Below are 19,894 nucleotides of genomic sequence, written 5' to 3' on the forward strand. Positions count from 1 at the left end.
TCACCTATCTGTGTTCCCGATAAGGATTATTATGAATTTTCTGTTGATCCAGAGATAATTACCTTGGTTGAATCTGATCCTTTTTATGGCTATGAATCCGAAACTGTTGTGGCACTACTAAGTTAAATGATATAGCCGCCCTGTTTACTAATGATGAGAGATCGCGCTACTTTTATATACTCAAAATATTTCCGTTCTCATTAAAGGGTGATGCTAAGATATGGTTTAATTCTCTTGATCCTGGTTGTGTGTGTAGTCCCCAGGATATGATTTATTACTTCTCTGCTAAATATTTCCCTGCTCATAAGAAACGAGCTGCTTTGAGGGAAATATACAACTTCGTGCAAATTAAAGAAGAGTCTCCCACAAGCTTGGGGGAGGCTTCTCAAGTTACTGAATGCTTTGCCTGATCATCCTCTTAAGAAACCTGAAATACTTGATATATTTTATAATGGACTAACCGATGCTTCCAAAGATTACCTGGATAGTTGTGCTGGTTCTCTTTTCAGGGAAAGAACACCGGATGAAGTTGAAATTCTATTGAATAATATGTTGACAAATGAAAATAATTGGGCACCTCCTGAGCCAGCTCCAGAGCCAATTACTGAGCCTATTCCTAAACCAACTCCGAAGAAGAGAGGTGTTCTATTTCTCAGTCTCGAAGATATGCAAGAGGCAAAGAAGTCTATGAAAGAAAAAGGTATTAAAGCTGAAGATGTTAAGAATTTACCTCATATTGAAGAAATACACGGTCTTAATTTACCGCCTGTTGAAGAAGTATATGATCTCAATTCTTTATTCACTGAAGAACCTCCTGATCCCGATATCCCGACACAGGTAGTAAAGGTAAATTCTCTCTATAGATATGATAAAGCTGAAGTCCCTCCTACTAAAATTGCTAGTCAGTGCTTGGATGAGTTTGATAACTTTATGTTTAAGCAAGATGATTTTAATGCTTATTTTGGTAGACAATTAAAACAAGATGCTTATATGATTAAACGCTTGGGTGATTATATGGCTAATATTAGAGGTGAACTTAAACTTGTTAGCAAACATGCTTCTATGGTTACCACTCAAGTAGAACAAGTACTTAAAGCTCAAAAAGAAGTGCTTGATGAAATGAATAGTACGAAAAATGATTATGTTGTTAGAGTAGCTACTAGAACTGGTAGAATGACTCGGGAACCTTTGTATCCTCAAGATCACCCTAAGAGAATCGAGCAAGATTCTCAGAGAAATAATATCGATGTACCTAGTTCTTCAAAAAAGAAGAAAAATAAAAATGATAGGACCTTGCAAGCTTCTAGTGAACCTATTGCTGAACCACCTGAGAATCCAAATGATATCTCTATGTCTGATGCTTAAACACAATCTGGTAATGAACATGAACCTAGTGAAAATGTTAATGATGATGCTCAACCTAGTAATGATAATGATGCAGAAGTTGAACCTGCTATTGATCTTGATAACCCACAATCAAAGAATCAACGTTATGATAAAAGAGACTTCATTGCTAGGAAATATGGTAAAGAAAGGGAACCATGGGTTCATAAACCCATGCCTTTTCCTCCAAAATCATCCAAGAAAAAGGATGATGAGGATTTTGAGTGCTTTGTTAAAATGATTAGACCTATCTTTTTGCGTATGTGATTAACTAATGTGCTCAAAACAAATCCTTATGCTAAGTATATGAAGGATATCATTACTAATAAAAGAAAGATACCGGAAGCTGAAATTTCCACCATGCTTGCTAATTATAATTTTAAGGGTGGAATACCAAAGAAACTTGGAGATCCCAGAGTACCTACTATACCATGCTCCATTAAGAGAAATTATGTTAAAACTGCTTTATGTGATCTTGGAGCCGGTGTTAGTGTTATGCCTCTCTCTTTATATCGTAGACTTGACTTGAATAAGTTGACACCTAGTGAAATATCTTTGCAAATGGCTGATAAATCAACTGCTATACCTGTCAGTATTTGTGAGGATGTGCCTGTTGTGGTTGCAAACGTTACTATTTTAACGGACTTTGTTATTCTTGATATTCCCGAGGATGATAGTATGTCTATTATTCTTGGAAGACCTTTTCTTAATACTGCAGGGGCTGTTATTGATTGCAACAAAGGCAATGTCACTCTCCATGTTAATTGTAACGAGCATACGGTACACTTTCTGAGGAAACAACCTCAAGTTTATAGTATCAACTCTATTGAAAAAATTCCATCGATTATATTTGGAGGTTTTGAATTTCCTCTCCCTACTGTCAAGAAGAAATATGGTATACTTATTATTGGAGATGTCCATATCCCCATTGAGGTAACATAGCGTTATTTGAAATTTCTCCGGTTCCATGTTAATCAAAATGAGTTTGTTAACAAGACTTGATCAGCCTTGTTAGTGGATTCTTTTTGATGAACATGAGATGCATGAAACTAGAAGCACAACCTTCTGTACCCTCTTTATATTTTCTGTTATTTAGTAGAAATAAAGTAAAATAGTATTTTCTGTCTGTTTCCTGATTTATCCGTGCAATATAAAAATATCCCGAAAATAAAAGTCCTCAGAATGCCACGCCAATTTAATATGATTTTTTTGGGAATATTTGAGGATTTACTGTGCAAAAATTACCTCGGGGGGAGCTGCCACCTGGCCACGAGGGTGGAGGGCGCGCCCTACCCCCCTGGGCGCACCCCCCTGCCTCGTGGGCCCACGGTGGCCCTCCTCCACTTATCCCTGCACCCATCTTCTTCCTCTGCCTCACACAAACACGAAAAACCAACTCAAGCACGAGTTCCAGCCCCTGTTGATGTGATTTTCGATCTCCTTGCTCAAAGCACCTCTCGCAAAACTGCTTGGGGAGATTGTTCCTTGGTATGTGACTCCTCCATTGGTCCAATTAGTTTTTGTTCTAGTGCTCTATTCATTGCAAATTTATGCTGCATAGGTGACCATGTTCTTGGGCTTGCATGTCAAATTCATATGGTTCCAAGTAGTTCTAATGCTTGATATAGGCTCTAGGCACTTGTGGGAGTAGTTGCTATCAATTTTATAGAAGTTGGTTCACTTTTATTTGAAGTTACTAAAAATTTCAGATTGTTTCAGAAATAATGAAGAGACTTCTGAGGGGCTCGTCGAGTCGAAGCTCAAAAGAAAAACAAAAGGAAGAAGAACAGAAGCCCAAATTTAATTTGCCTCGCACCACGGAGGTCCGGCTGTGTGAATGGCCTTCCGATGACTTCTTGAGGAAAGCCGGGATTTATGAGGATTTCTATTTATTGATTGAGAACGCTGGCCTCACTGACTTCCTCCGCGACCAACGTCATCAGTATCTCTTACTCACAAATACTTTTGTGCAAAACTTCTACTTTTTCCCTAAGAAATCACCTCCATCAGTAGAGTTTCATTTATATGACATTGTTAAGGAGATGCCATTAGCTGAATTTTGTGAGGTTTGCAAAATACCCTTTGAGGGCACCTTGGATGAACCACACCGTAACAAAGTAGAAGCTTTTATTAACACTATCACTGTGGGAGAAACCAGGAAGGTTTCTGATGTAAGGATTACTAGCATACATTTTCCTGTTTTACGCTACTTTGCCTTATTTGCTAGTCGTTGCTTGATTGGACGCGGGAACTGTGGAAACCTTAGTGTTCCTAATATTATTATTTTGTTCCATGGTTTATACCTCAATAACTCTTTTAGTATGGGTGGAATTGTTGCTAGACGGTTAAGTCTGAACCGTACTAAGGGCCCTATCTTTGGAGGCATTTATGCTTCGCGCCTAGCTGAATATTTTGAAATACCTATTAGGCATGAGGAGAAAGAAGAAACATCATTGCCCCGTGCTTATTTAGATTATAAGAGTATGCTAGCGCATGACTTTCTTGTTAAGAGTCGTGAAGGGGAGCTCAAATATAAATTATACTTTGATAAACATCACCCTGAGACTATTACTTTGCCTGCTCCCTCTTTGTTTAACTTGTCTGCAGGTCCTCACATCGTTCCATGGGCGGCCGTTCAAGCCTATTGAAATCCTGCACCAGCCCCGGAACCGGAGCCACAAGATGAGCCTCCATGACAGTCTGATTATTCTTGGGATCCAGAGGTGGTTGCCAACCATTGGCAGTCAGAGTCTTCTTCATTGCAGTATGACCCCAGCCTCACCTACGGGTATCCGCCAGGTTATCCCTGGCAATAGACCAACTTAGGCCAAAAGCCTAAGCTTGGGGGAGTACGTATTTCCCACCGACATTAAATTTATGTTCACACACACTCATTGCTAGATGTCGGTGCTCATACTCTTTCACTGTAATATCCATGCTAGATTATTTTCTTTTTCCTGCTTTCTTCTTGTGTGTTTAATAAACCTTAATAAAAACAAAAAAAATAGTAGTAGTTTATTTCTTTGTTGTAGTAATTAAAAGGAAAACCCAAAAATATTTCCCATTCTTCTTTTGCTTGTTGGGAGCTTTCCCGTGTAAATAGTTTGTATTTCTTTTCTTTTCTTTGGGGGTCAGCAGGAGAAGACCATGATTAAATTGTTGAAGTGGCTCTTATATGCATCATTGTTAATTTAACCGAGAGCCCATATTGCCTTGTCTTCTCCTGTTTATTGAATGCTCGCAGATTCCAGCTTAGTCCAATGCACGTTCACTCTTATTATTATTCACACCGTTCGGTCATGCAAGTGAAAGGCAATTATGATGATATATGATGGACTGACTGAGATGGAAAAGCTGGTATGAACTCGACCTCTCTTGTTTTTGTAAATATGACGAGTTCATCATTTTTGATTCAGCTTATTATGAATAAACATGTTGCAATGACAATTAGAGATCATAGTTGCTCGTGCCATGCTTGATTAGCTATGAGTTATAATGGTTTACCTTGCGTGCCAACATGCTATTAAAATGGTTGTGATGTGGTATGATGGGGTGGTATCCACCTTTGAATGATTTAAGTGACTTGACTTGGCACCTGTTCACGCATGTAGTTGAAACAAATCAACATAGCCTTCACGATATTTATGTTCATGGTGGATTATATCCTACTCATGCTTGTATTCAATGTTTATTAATTTTAATGCATGTTCATGACTGTTGTCGCTCTCTAGTTAGTCGCTTCCCAATCTTTTGCTAGCCTTCACTTGTACTAAGTGGGAATACTGCTTGTGCATCCAATCCCTTAAACCCCAAAGTTATTCCATATGAGTCCACTATACCTTCCTATATGCGGTATTTACCTGCCGTTCCAAGTAAATTTGTATGTGCCAAACTCTAAACCTTCAAATAATCATTCTGTTTTGCATGCTCGAATATCTCATATATCAACTAGGGATGCTCTTATCTTTCGTGTTAGGCGGGTTATTCTGAAGAGGAGTGGACTCTGCTCCTCATTCACGAGAAAATGGCTAGTCGCCGGGATGCCCAGTCCCATGCTTTATGCAAACTAAATCAAAATAATTGCAAACAAAACTCCCCCTGGGACCCGTTGAATGTTGGAGGCACTCATTGTTTCGAGCAAGCCATGGATTGATGCTTGTGGAGGAGGGGGAGTATAAACTTTACCATTCTGTTTGGGAACCGCCTATAATTTGTTTAGCATGGAAGATATCGTCATCTCTTAGTTGTTATGTTGACAATGAAAGTATGCCGCTCAAAATATAATTTACCTCTATTTTCAAAACCGAGCTCTCGCACCTCTACAAATCCCTGCTTCCCTCTGCAAAGGGCCTTTCTATTTACTTTTATGCTGAGTCATCACCCTCTTATTAAAAGCACTAGCTGGAGAGCACAACTGTCATTTGCATTCATTACTGTTAATTTATATCGGGTATGACTATGATTGGATCTCTTTTACCATGAATTACAATGTCTAGTCAGTCCTTGATCTTTGAAGGTGCTCTGCATTTATGTTTTGCGGTCTCAGAAAGGGCTAGTGAGATACCATCTTGTTATATCATATTATGATTGTTTTGAGAAACTGTTGTCATCCGAGATTTATTATTATGGCTTGCTAGCTGATTATGTTATTGATATGAGTAAACATGAGACCTAGGAGTTATTGCAAATGTGGTTAGTTATGATCTTTGCTGAAAACTTGAATGCTGGCTTGACATAGTTACAACAACAAGAGCAAACAGAGTTTGTAAAAGTTTTTCTTTTTCTCTTTCAGTTTGTCAACTGAATTTCTTGAGGACAAGCAAGGGTTTAAGCTTGGGGGAGTTGATACGTCTCCGTCGTATCTACTTTTCCAAACACTTTTGCCCTTGTTTTGGATTCTAACTTGTATGATTTGAATGGAACTAACCCGGACTGACGCTGTTTTCAGCAGAATTGCCATGATGTTGTTTTTTGTGCAGAAAACAGAAGTTCTCAGAATGACCTGAAACTCCACGGAATATCTTAGAATAAATAATAAAAAATCCTCGCCAAATATGAAGACCAGGGGGGCCACACCTTGTCCACGAGGGTGGGGGGCGCCCCCCCTCCTGGGCGCGCCCCCCCACCTCGTGGGCCCCTTGGAGACCCTCTGACTCCAACTCCAACTCCATATATTGGCTTTCAGCGAGAAAAAATAAGAGAGAAGAAATCATCGCGTTTTACGATACGGAACCACCGCCAAGCCCTAATCTCTCTCGGGAGGGCTGATCTGGAGTCCGTTCGGGGCTCCGGAGAGGGGGATTCGTCGCCGTCGTCATCATAAACCATCCTCCATCACCAATTTCATGATCCTCACCGCTGTGTGTGAGTAATTCCATCGTAGGCTTGCTGGACGGTGATGGGTTGGATGAGATTTATCATGTAATTGAGTTAGCTTTGTTAGGGTTTGATCCCTAGTATTCACTATGTTCTGAGATTGATGTTGCTATGACTTTGCTATGCTTAATGCTTGTCACTAGGGCCCGAGTGCCATGATTTTAGATCTGAACCTATTATGTTTTCATGAATATATGTGAGTTCTTGATCCTATCTTGCAAGTCTATAGTCACCTACTATGTGTTATGACCCGACAACCCCGAAGTGACAATAATCGGGACCAATCCCGGTGATGACCATAGTTTGAGGAGTTCATGTATTCACTATGTGCTAATGCTTTGTTCCGGTTCTCTATTTAAAGGAGGCCTTAATATCCCTTAGTTTCCAATAGGACCCCTCTGCCACGGGAGGGTAGGACAAAAGATGTCATGCAAGTTCTTTTCCATAAGCAGGTATGACTATATTCGGAATACATGCCTACATTACATTGATGAATTGGAGCTAGTTCTGTGTCACCCTATGTTATGACTGTTACATGACGAACTACATCCGGCATAATTATCCATCACTGATCCGGTGCCTACGAGTTTTCCATATACTGGTTCTCGCTTATTTACTTTTCCGTTGCTACTGTTACGATCACCACAAAATACCAAAAACATTACTTTTGTTGTCTTTACTTTTGTTACCGTTACCACCACTATCATATTACTTTGCTACTAAACACTTTGCTGCAGATATTAAGTTTCCAGGTGTGGTTGAATTGACAACCCAGCTACTAATACTTGAGAATATTCTTTGGCTCCCCTTGTGTCGAATCAGTAAATTTGAGTTGAATACTTTACCCTCGAAAACTGTTGCGATCCCCTATACTTGTGGGTTATCACCTGTTAGTAGGCTGGTGCAGGCTTTGGTCAATCCGCTCTTGGCGAACCGAACCTTCTCAATCACCGTACTCATAAGAGTACGGTGCTCATCATCGATGGAAGCGCCTCGAAGCACTTCCAGCAAATTATCCGATGCCTCCGGCTGGGCGGAGGTCATCGGCACAGCCGGCTCGCTCTCCTTCGCGAGGGGATGCCTTCTAGAATCCGGAACCTTTGGAGGCTCCGACGTAGTAACCGGCAGGGAGCCAGACTTGCTGTGGCTCCTGTCAACATAATCCATGGGGGTCTTACCCCCCATGCGCCCAACATCTGGGATTTCGCCTTGGGTCATCTCCGGAGCCGGCGCCTCCTGCTTTGGTATCCTTCGGGACAACACCTCGGTGTCATCCGCAGGTCGTGGGGAGGTGGTCGTCGGGAGTGAATTCATCTCCGACTCGCCCAGAGACTCCTCCGAAGAGGACACCCCGAGATTGGACCCGGCCGGACTGCATATACGTGTTCGGTGTTATTGCAAGCCATAAGATCAAAGTCGCATGAAAAAATATTATAGAATGCGGATACTTACGACCTCGCCCGGGGCTTGCCCCTAGGCAGCCACTCCTCGTTGCTATAAGCAGCGGTTGAGGAATGATTTGGAATGGACGCCTTTCCCTTCTTCGGCGTCCCGGCCTCCCCCGATGGGGAGGCCTTCCTTTTCTTCTCCTCCCCAGTACGGGGAGGGGGCATTTCTTCATGTTTCCCCCCGTCTTCGGGGGGGGGGGAATCTTCCTCGTCATCTTCGGATGATGATTCTATCACCCCTGCACCGGAGACCTTTTCTGGTCCCCGCGGCCGCCTTCTTGGACCCTTCGGCCCCCTCAGTTGAGGCGGCCTTCCTCTTTCTCTCCTCCCCTTCGTGGGAGGAGTGCGCCTCGTCATCTTCTGGCAAGGCGTCTGGTGCGGCCTCATGCCGGAGACCCTTCCAGGTCCCCGTGGCCTTCTTTCCGGCCTTTTTCTCCGGCACCTTGTAAGGCGCCGGAACCAGCATCTCCGCTAGGAGTGCGTCTACCGGGTCCTCAGGCAACGGAGCCGGACAGTCAATCCGCTCCGCCATCTCCACCCAATCCTATTTGGTCAGCATGGTGACTTAAAAATCCTCCCACGAATGTACTAGGAAAGGAACATCTTGTAATAGTCAAAGGACTTACCAGACTGGCGAGGCGCTTTGCGCTGAGCCCACGGTCCTTGGAAAGGGGGGAGGAGCTTCGCTGGCCTTGAACAATACCTTCCAGACGTCTTTGTGCGTCGTGTCGAAGAGTTCCAGCATCATCTGGTGTTCGGCCCGATCGAACTCCCACATATCGAATGCCCGTCTTTGACATGGGAGAATCCGGTGAACGAGCATGACCTGGACCATGTTGATAAGTTTTATCTTCTTGTCTCTCATACTTCTGATGCAGGTCTCGAGTCCGGTCAGCTCCGTGGGTTCGCCCCAGGCCAGGCCCTTGTTTTCCCAAGAAGTGAGCGGGGATTCTGGATATGAATTTGGGGGCCGCCACCCAATTTGCATCACGCGGCTCGGTGATGTAGAACCACCCTGATTGTCACCCTTTCACGGTGTCCACGAAGGAGCCGTCGAGCCATGTAACATTGGGCATTCTGCCCACCATGGCGCCTCCGCACTCCACCTGTTGGCCGCTCATGATCTTTGGCTTCACGCAGAAGATTTTCAACCACAGGCCGAAGTGAGGATTGATGCGGAGGAAGGCCTCGCACACGACGATGAATGCCAAGATGATGAGGATGAAATTCGGGGCTAGGTCGTGAAAATCTAGCATGTAGTAATACATGAGCCCACGGACGAACGGGTGGAGTGGAAATCCTAGTCCGCAGATGAAGTGAGGGAGAAATACTACTCTCTCCCGAGACTTTGGGGTGGGGTGATCTGTCCCTCTGCCGAAAGCCTGTGCGCGATGCTGTCAGCCAGGTATCCGGCCGCCCGAAGCTTGGTAATGTCCTCCTCTTTGACAGAGGAGGCCATCCACTTGCCTCCCGCTCCGGACATGCTGCGGTCCTACGGAGAAGGTGAGAGCTTGGGCGTTGGAGCTCGAGAGTGCGAGAACGGATGAGCAAAGGAGGAAGAAGGCGTGGGTGAAAATGGGAGATCCTTGTCCCTTTATAAAGGCGGTGCAGAATGTGCGCCTCCCCACTTGCCTCTCGAAATCATTTATTTTCCAAGCGCCTCGATTGATGGCGCTGGTTGGGTTACCCATACCCGTATTGATGGAGATCCCGTGATAAGAGGACACCATCTCTGCTTTGACAAGATGTGCCAAAGAAGCCGCCTCGTGATGTGTGCGGGAGCTGGATGTGAAAAGCGGTTCGAATAATGACCGGACCACGGCGTGCTGTCACACTGCGAAGGGCTGTCAGCAGATTAGATTTGTGGATTATTGTTCTCTCTACGGCGGTATGTGAAGAGCTGGACACGGTCCTTGTGTTCAAAATTTATCTTGGAGTATTCGGAGATGGAACCCGCCTCGCAATGCCGAAGACAATCTACGCGCCAGACTCAATGTCATTGAAGCCTGGTTCAGGGGCTACTGAGGGAGTCCTAGATAAGGGGGTATCCGGACGGCCGGACTATATGCTTTGGCCGGACTGTTGGACTATGAAGATACAAGATTGAAGACTTTGTCCCATGTCCGGATGGGACTCTCCTTGGCATGGAAGGCAAGCTTGGCGATTCGGATGTAGATCTCCTTCTCTGTAAGTGACTCTACGTAACCCTAGCCCCCTCTGATGTCTATATAAACCGGAGGGTTTAGTCCGTAGGACAGAACAACAATCTTACCATAGGCTAGCTTCTAGGGTTTAGCCTCTCTGATCTCGTGGTAGATCAACTCTTGTAATACTCATATCATCAAGATCAATCAAGCAGGAAGTAGGGTATTACCTCCATCGAGAGGGCCCGAACCTAGGTAAAGATCGTGTCCCCAGTCTCCTGCTACCATTAGCCTTAGACGCACAATTCAGGACCCCTTACCCGAGATCCGCCGGTTTTGACACTGACACGGGGTCTTCCACAATTGTAACAATTACGTTCACGACTCAAAGATCTTTTGTCATTGTAGGACCTTGACCTGGGGCTTCTTTCCTTGCTTCTACTCTTGTAGAACTTGTTGAATTTTTTCACCATTAAGCTCAATTCCTCATTGAAGGTTTGTTTCTCACTTGATGATGTAGGAGCATCACATGAGGTTTTGTATGCACCACTTGATTTGTTGTGAAGCTCTTCCTTATCCTTGAGTGACATCTCATGAGCAACAATTCTTCCAATGACTTCCGTTGGCTTGAGATCTTTGTAGTTGGGCATCATTTGGATCAATGTGCACACGGTATCATATTTTCCATCCAAGGCTCTTAGGATCTTCTTGATGTTGAATTTGTCGGTCATCTATTCACTCCCTAAGCCGGCAATCTCATTTGTGATGAGAGCAAGCCTAGAGTACATTTCAGCGTCACCTTCACCATACTTCATTTTGAACTTGTCAAGTTGACTTTGAAGCACATCCAATTTGGATTCCTTGACGGAGTCGGTACCTTCGTGCATATCAATCAAAGTATCCCAAATTTCCTTTGCATTCTCAAGAAGACTGATTTTGTTGAATTCTTTGGGGCATAATCCGCTGAAGAGGATATCACAAGCTTGAGCATTGTATTGCAACATCTTCAACTCTTCCACAGTAGCTTCACGGTTTGGTTCTTTCCCATCAAAGAATTCACCTTGCAAGCCAATGCACACAATAGCCCAAACGGCAAGGTTATGTCCAAGAATATGCATTTTCATCTTATGCTTCCAACTAGCAAAATTAGTACCATCAAAGTGAGGACCTCTACGGTGGTAATTTCCCTCGCTAGACGCCATACTCTCCTAGGTTGTGAAACCAAGGCTATGATCACCAAAAGCTATGGAAATCAAAGAAAATGGAGACCAAAGCCCTGATACCAATTGTAGGATCGAAAGTATGTCTAGAGGGGGGGTGATTAGACTACTTGATGAAATAAAAACTTAACCTTTTCCCAATTTTAGTTCTTGGCAGATTTTAACAACTTAGCACAAGTCAAGCAATCTTAACACAATTCAAGAAAGCATGCAATGAGTATATAAGCAGCGGAAAGTAAAGCTTGCAACTTACAAGAATATAAAGGGAGGGGTTTGGAGAGTGCAAACGCAATAGGAGACACATATGTTTTTGTCGTGGTTCCGATAGGTGGTGCTATCATACATCCACGTTGATGTAGACTTCAACCCACGAAGGGTAATGACTGCATGAGTCCACGGAGGGCTCCACCCATGAAGGGTCCACGAAGAAGCAACCTTGTCTATCCCACCATGGCCATCGCCCATGAAGGACTTGCCTCACTAGGGTAGATCTTCACGAAGTAAGCGATCTCCTTGCCCTTACAAACTCCTTGGTTCAACTCCACAATCTTGTCGGAGGCTCCCAAGTGACACCTAACCAATCTAGGAGACACCACTCTCCAAAAGGTAATAGATGGTGTGTTGTTGATGAACTCCTTGATCTTGTGCTTCAAATGATAGTCTCCCCAACACTCAACTCACTCTCATAGGATTGGATTTGGTGGAAAGCTGATTTGAGTGGAAAGCAACTTGGGGAAGGCTAGAGATCAAGATTCATATGGTAGGAATGGAATATCTTGGTCTCAACACATGAGTAGGTGGCTCTCTCTCAGAAAATGGATAATGGAAGTGTAGGCATAATCTGATGGATTTCCTCACGAATGAGGAGAGGGTGGAGGGGTATATATCCTCCACACAAAATCTAACCGTTACACACATTACACCAAACTCGGTTGGACTGGACCAAAAATCTCGGTCGGACCGATTCAGTTCATATGTGACCCTTAGACAATTCGGTCGGACCGACATGCATCTCGGTAGGACCAATATCATTAGGGTTTGGGCACAACGTAATGTCGGTTGGACCGATTACTCAAACTCAGTTGGACCGACTTTGGTAATAAGGAAACCAGAGAGTTGGTCAGGAAATCTCGGTGGGACCGATTCGCTTGTCTCATGGGACCGAAGCGTTACGAAAAGGAAACAGAGAGTTTGCATTGTAGACTCGGTGGGACCGATCGCTCATTTCGGTTGGACTGAAATGTTACGAAGGGAAACAGAGAGTTTGCAATCACATCTCAGTGAGACCGAGATCCTATCGGTGAGACCGAAAAGACTAGGGTTTCTGGCAGTGGCTATGTCAAATGAACTCGGTGGCTCCGGATGGATCAAATCGGTGGGGCCAAGTTTGACTTTAGGTTTGGGACATATGTGGATATGAGAAAGTGGTTGAGGGTTTGGAGGATATCACTAAGCATTTTGAGCAAGCAAGCCATTAAGCAACACCTCATCCCCTTTTAATAGTATTGGCTTTCCTATAGACTCAATGTGATCTTGGATCACTAAAATGGAAAATGTAGAGTCTTGGAATTTGAAGCTTGAGCCAATCTTTTATCCTTAGCATTTTGAGGGGTCCACAATCTTTATCCGTGCCATGCCAATCATTGAACTTTCCTGAAATATTTATCTTGAAATAGCATTAGTTCGATGAGCTATATGTTGTAAATCATTACCAAAACCACCCAGGGATAGTTGCACTTTCACTTTCTTCATGCACATGATGAATAAAGTATTTATGGATTTCCTCGATAAATTTGTGGTGGTTTTTATCGATGATATTCTCATATACTCAAAAAGTGAAGACGAGCACAAAGGACACCTCCGAGCTGTCCTACAAAGACTCCATGACCATCAACTGTATGCCAAATTCAGCAAATGCGAGTTTTGGCTCAAGCAAGTTGGATTCCTTGGGAATATACTATCCGCAGAAGGTATAGCCGTAGATCCGAGCAAGATGAAGGACATACTTGATTGGTTGGCACCCACGACCGTATCACAAATTCGGAGTTTCCTTGGATTAGCCAGGTACTATTGCCGGTTTATTGAAGGTTTCTCTAAGATTACCAAGCCAATGACAGAGCTTGTCAAGAAGGATAAGAAATTTGAATGGACTGAGGATTGCGAGAAAAGTTTCAATGAGCTAAAAATCAGACTGACATCAGCCCCTGTGTTGACACTTCCAGACATCTACCGCAGCTTTGATGTATACTGTGATGCTTCCAGACAAGGTCTTGGATGCGTACTTATGCAAGATGGCAAGGTAGTAGCATATGCATCTCGGCAGCTGCGACCCCACGAAGGGAACTATCCTACTCATGATCTGGAATTGGCCACGGTAGTTCATGCTCTAAAAATTTGGAGGCGCTATCTTATTGGAAAAAAGTGCCAAATATTTACTGACCACAAAAGTCTCAAATACATATTCACTTAGCCAGATTTGAATCTCCGCCAACGCAGATGATTGAGTTAGTCAAAGACTACTATCTTGGAATTAATTACCACCCGGGTAAGGCCAACGTGGTGGCCGATGCTCTCAGTAGGAAACCTGTCAGTTTAAATGCCATGATGGAATCCCTGCCTTCCGAACTCCAAGAAGAAATTGCTCAGCTTAATCTGGTCATAGTTGATGCTGGTCTTGCTAGTATTATGGAAATTACTCCTACCCTCGAGGATGAGATCCGCAAGGCCCGGCCGGATGACGCAGTCTTACAAAAACATGTCAAACGAATGTTAGCAGGACAGACCTCAGGTTTTTCCAAGGACCAATTAGGTACCTTACGGTTCCGCGGGAGGATTTGTGTGCCAAGTCAAGGAAACTTGAGGAAGAAAATACTATCCGAAGCACACGAATCTTCGTATTCTATTCACCCCGGAGGCACTAAAATGTACGAAGACCTTCGCCAAATATTCTGGTGGGACGGAATGAAGAAAGACATAGCCTATTTTGTGGCCTGCTGCAACATATGCAATACAGAGCACCGAAAACCAGCCGGACTCCTCCGACCATTGCCCGTTCCGCAATGGAAATGGGATGACATCTGCATGGATTTTATCACCGGGCTACCAAAAACTCAGCGAGGCAATGGCGTAGTATGGGTCATAGTGGATATGTTAACCAAGGTAGCTCATTTCATTCCCATCAGAACCACATACCGTGTTGATCAGCTCGCAAAATTATATGTGTCCAGAATAGTCAGTTTACACGGAGTACCTCGAACAATCACTTCTGACCGGGGGTCCCTATTTATCTCCACTTTCTTGTCCCGTCTCCATCAAGCTTTGGGAACAACTTTAAAATATAGTACTGCTTATCATCCTCAGACCGATGGGCAGACTGAATGGGTAAACCAAATACTTGAAGATATGCTACGAGCATGTGCCTTGGCTCAAGGGCCTAAGTGGGAAGACTGTCTGTCGTATGCTAAGTTCTCCTAGAACAACAGTTTCCAGGCCAGCCTAAAGATGTCATCATACGAGGCTTTGTATGGCCGTAAGTACCGCACCCCGTTGAATTGGTCTCAAACCAAGGACAGCCACATTTTTGGGAATAGATCTCATGATGGAAGCTGAAAAGCAAGTACAAGAAATCCGAGACCGTCTGCGACTAGCCAAATCCTAACAAAAGAGCTATTATGATACAAAGCACCGACAGGTCAGTTTTGAGCCCGGAGAACAAGTATACCTCGGAGCCACTCCTATGAAGGGAATCAAAAGGTTTCAGACTCACGAAAAGTTGGCACCCAAGTTTATTGGTCTATTCCCAGTTATGTATAGAGTGGGTACTATTGCATATCAGTTGGAGCTGCCACCAGAATTGTCAGAAGTGCACAACGTGTTCCATGTCTCCCAGTTGAGGCGATGCATATCACCGCCCGAGAAAAAGACTGCTATAACAGAAATAGAGTTGGCTAAGGATCTAACGTATGAGGAGAGACCGTTCAAAATCTTGGATGAGATGGAAAGGGTCACTCGTAGCAAGGCAAGAAAATTTTACAAGGTCCAATGGGAGCATCATACAGAGGCAGAAGCAACCTGGGAGCAAGAAGAATTTCTAAAGGCAAACTATCCAGAATTGTTTTACCGAGCAATCGAATCTTGAGGAAGAGATTCATCCTAAGTGGGGGAGGTTTGTGACAGCCTGGTTTTTGCCCTCCTTTCTTTTTCTGGATTTCATTTGAATTTTAATTGAATTTTGGCATTTGAATCATTTCAGTTGGACTTAAACACTTGGGCATCACCTTGGCTTTCACCCAAGTGGCTCCTTTCTCTCCCTAGCCATCATTTCCTCTCTGGTCTACCTCAAAATAATATCATGAGTATTTTTCTTAAATGAAAAATATTCATTTTTTCTCTCAAAAACCCTAGCCAGAAACTTGTGCTCCAAAGCAACCCCAATTTCTCTTGCCCAAAAAAATCTGAGAAAATTCAAAAAAATCCTTTGAACCCTAGGGCACCCACCAGAGCAAAAATATCACACCACTTTTTGGAATATTTTTGCTACAGAAACTATTTTCTGTTCTGGGCAGAAATGGTAGTTTCTATAGCAACTACCATTTTACTTGCTCCAATGAGGCTGCATTTTATTGTGCATCACTACCCTCCTAGATTATTGCTAACCACCAAAGCACAGCTCCCAACTCCCAGCCGTTTAACCACAGCAAGCTCTCAAACTTACTAACCAGTAACTTGCAGTGAGGTAAAAACTCAGTTTACTGCACATGAGTTCAACTCAAAGCCTTGGAACTAACCTAAACACTAAGGACTACCAGCCAGGCACAAAATTTGGGTCCAGCCGTGGCTCTATGCCACAGTGCACGCGGTGACCACGCGTGTGCATGATGCCAGCACGCTTGTCACCGCGCTCTGAGTGCCGCCGAGCGCTTTGTTCGGCGCATGTTCGCTTCCCCGCCTGCCGAAGCTTGCCAAACCCCGCCACCATCATTGTCCCGATGCCATTAACTTCCCCCTAGCACTCACCAATGCCAGAGCTCGCTGCAGCGGGCACGGGCGCGGTCTAGCCAACTCAACAGTGCACGACGCACTATGTTCGTCGCCACCCTAGTGTTCCTGTGCTCGTCTCCGTCCGTTCATAGTGCCCGCATGAGCTGCGTCGCCTTCCCCCTTGCTCTCTAACATCGTTCGTCGCCGGGCGTAGCATCCAGGTGTCCTCTAGTGGAGCCCGATCCCCTCGCTCCGCTCGGCTATAAATCTAGCCTCCCTAGCCTCCTCGAGCATCCCCAGCTCCTCTCACACACTCCACAAACTCGTAGGTAGCCGTAGCCCGGCCGGGAAGGCCTCGGGCTACCGTCCCCGAGCTCGAGCTCGCTGGCGATCCCCTCTGCCCATCCGCACTTCTCCAGCCCCTCCCAAGCTCAGGAGACTATTCCAGGGCCTCTGCCATGCTTCAGTGGTGACGTCTGACTGGGTTGGAGCCACTGGGGCGGCCCCTCGTCGCCGTCATCTCCAACTCCGGCGACCTCAGCCCTCTGCCGCCGCTGGAGAAGCTCTTTCCATCGCTGTCCGACCACCCCTAGCTGTTCTACGGGTACGGGCAGGTGCACCTGTCTCTGCTCTTTCAATCCCTCCCTTCAGATCGGTCCATGTCGCCCTCCTTGCCGGCGTGCGCTCTGGTGAAGCCCTGTCGTGCCCTCTCTCTCTCTCCCCCTCCCTCTCACCTGACTAGCGGGGCCATCTATCAACCACTCTGGCCGCAGCCGAAGCGATATGAGTGGAGGCGCCCCGCAGGGTTTACGCTTTCGACTTCTCCCCCGGTTCTGTTTATATTAAATTAAATTCAAATAATTCCAGGAAACTTCAAACAGCCACAACTTTTTAAACATATGTCCAAATGAATTGATTCTTTTTGCATTGTGTTCTGTATGAAACTATCTAGCAGCACACCAAAGATGAGATTTTTCTCTGCTGCCTAGATTTTTTGGTGAATTTCAGAGTGTTTCTTGATGTTTTCTTTTTGTGTTTATAATTGTTTTCAGAAGGTGAAGCTTGTCTTGAGGATCATGAGGAAGAGTGTGACCCTCCTCTACACTAAGGCAAGCCACATGTGGGGACCCCGACTCATAAGTCATGATCACCAAATGCACGTGTACAATGATCCCAGAGATCAATGCTCACTGAACATACAGAAGCTGAATAACAAGAGTCTTACATCCATACATACCGTATTACAGAAGTAGGACCATTATGGTCGAGTCTTGAGTATAACATCGCAGTGGAAATCTTCGTTGATAACTTGGAGCCATGCCATCTGCCTTAACCCTACAGGCATTCTGACTGGGAATCGTCCTAGCTCGCATGTTCGTCGCTGAAGTATTCTTCATCATGTCATGTTCTTTCATGCCTGGCCAATAAAATAACCAGTGGCAAGCCAATGAGTACTTTGAATGTACTCGCAAGCAACCCATGTCTTGGTCCAAGATATAACAATACATGATATAGGTAAATTTTTGCAGAAAGCTAGTTTTGAGTGCAATGACATGTTCAACAACTTGTAAGGCATGCATCAGGAGAATTCAAGTAACCTTGAGGACAGGTTACAGATATCAACATAAATAGAGTGGGCACCAAGCCAACTCAATCATGTCAAGTCCTTTGACTTGACCCAAGTAGTTTTATCAACTCACACACACGGTTGTAAAACTCTGTACATAGTTTAAGCAGCACCGCCCAACTATCCTTAACCGTGGACACGGCTATTCGAATAGTTTTACACTCTGTAGAGGTTGCACACTTTACCCACAAGATCCGGGGAACTTCCGTGTCATCCACGACCCGCGATACCTCAAGTACCCGGGGTAAGCACCCGATCACTACCTTTCCCTAGACGACACTAACAAGGAGTCCACTCGTTGTTCTGTATCCTCACGATGTACATCATGCAAGACTCACTCAAGATCGTAACATCCGAGAGGGGACACAACGGTGTATCCGGTGCCCTGTGAAAACAGTCATGGCCACCCTACCTGGCACGACCCCGTCCCGAGAGAGAGCACCAACTCTCCCCCGTCACTAGTAATGCGGGGCCTAGGTAATCAATAATGCCCTTTCCCATATAAGGGTAGAGTGGTTGCGCATGTAAGGTTGGGACAGTCAACAAATCTTAAATCTAATCCGATTTTGAAAACAACACACACTTGCCTCGGTACACCACTTCGTCATCAAGTGGTTACCCATCTCATCATCTCCCTCGGGCATAAGTGGCACCCGACAGGGTTTTCGAAAAAGTCTTTTGAAAATACTTTGTCTCCATCACCATGCATATTCCCGTCCCTTTTTGCGTAGCACTACTTTAGCATCCTATCTACTCCCACCGTCATAACCCTCATAAGAAGGTAGGGTCATGCACAATGCAAGTATCAACGAGGAAGTACGGTGGCAAACCATCAAAGTGGATACCACCTCATCATGATTTCGTTGCAACAACAATATGGTGCTATATGACATGCATAAAAAGGGTTTCATAGATATGGTCAAAGGGCTGCTTGCCTGTTTTAACAAAGTCTTCGAGGTCTTCAAATATCTCTGGTCCAACTCCGAGCATTTCGTCTACTTCGTCAACTATCGTCGAAAGCAACCATAATAAGCAACACAACAAGGCAGGAAATAAAAGTGCTCTAAAAATGTGAGTTGGACTTTTCTAGGATACCTCTGGTCATATGAGGGATGACCAAAGTGGTTTCATTGGTATTTGATCAATGGACATCTCTGAACATTTCAATATGATGGAATCAAGGGATTAATGGGTTTGCAAGAAGTGTACAGAAACATTATTTTCAAAAATGAGCAGAGGCACCCTTTTGACAAAGCATGATTTTAGAAGCACCTAGGAGTTGGTTTCTCTGGATTTGGAGTTCAAATGAATTTCCTATGAATTTGCAAAGTTGACGAATATGAAGAAATGGCTCATTATATTGTGTGGCACAGAAAGTATTAAGAAAAATGTTCATAAACTAAGTTATGAACTTAGAAGCATCTGTAAATTTGAATCATGGCATTTGGATCAAATGTGAACCTTCTGTGATTTTCTAAAGTTTATGACAGAAATGGAAAAATGGGATTTGGTAATTATTTGCGAAATAAATACTCCTGGAAAAATGTTCAAATGGCACCATGTGATAGGGCATGAATTTATAAACTACTAGAAATTTGAATCAGCAAATTTGGAGCTTTGTTGAATTATTTATGGATTTTTGAAGTTGACTGGCAAAAGAAAAAGGAAATAAGGCTTTAACCTTATCCTGCGCGCGGTGCGACAGATAGACCGTGG

The sequence above is a fragment of the Triticum aestivum genome, chromosome 3B, assembly GCF_018294505.1.
Source record: "Triticum aestivum cultivar Chinese Spring chromosome 3B, IWGSC CS RefSeq v2.1, whole genome shotgun sequence".
NCBI lineage: Eukaryota > Viridiplantae > Streptophyta > Magnoliopsida > Poales > Poaceae > Triticum > Triticum aestivum.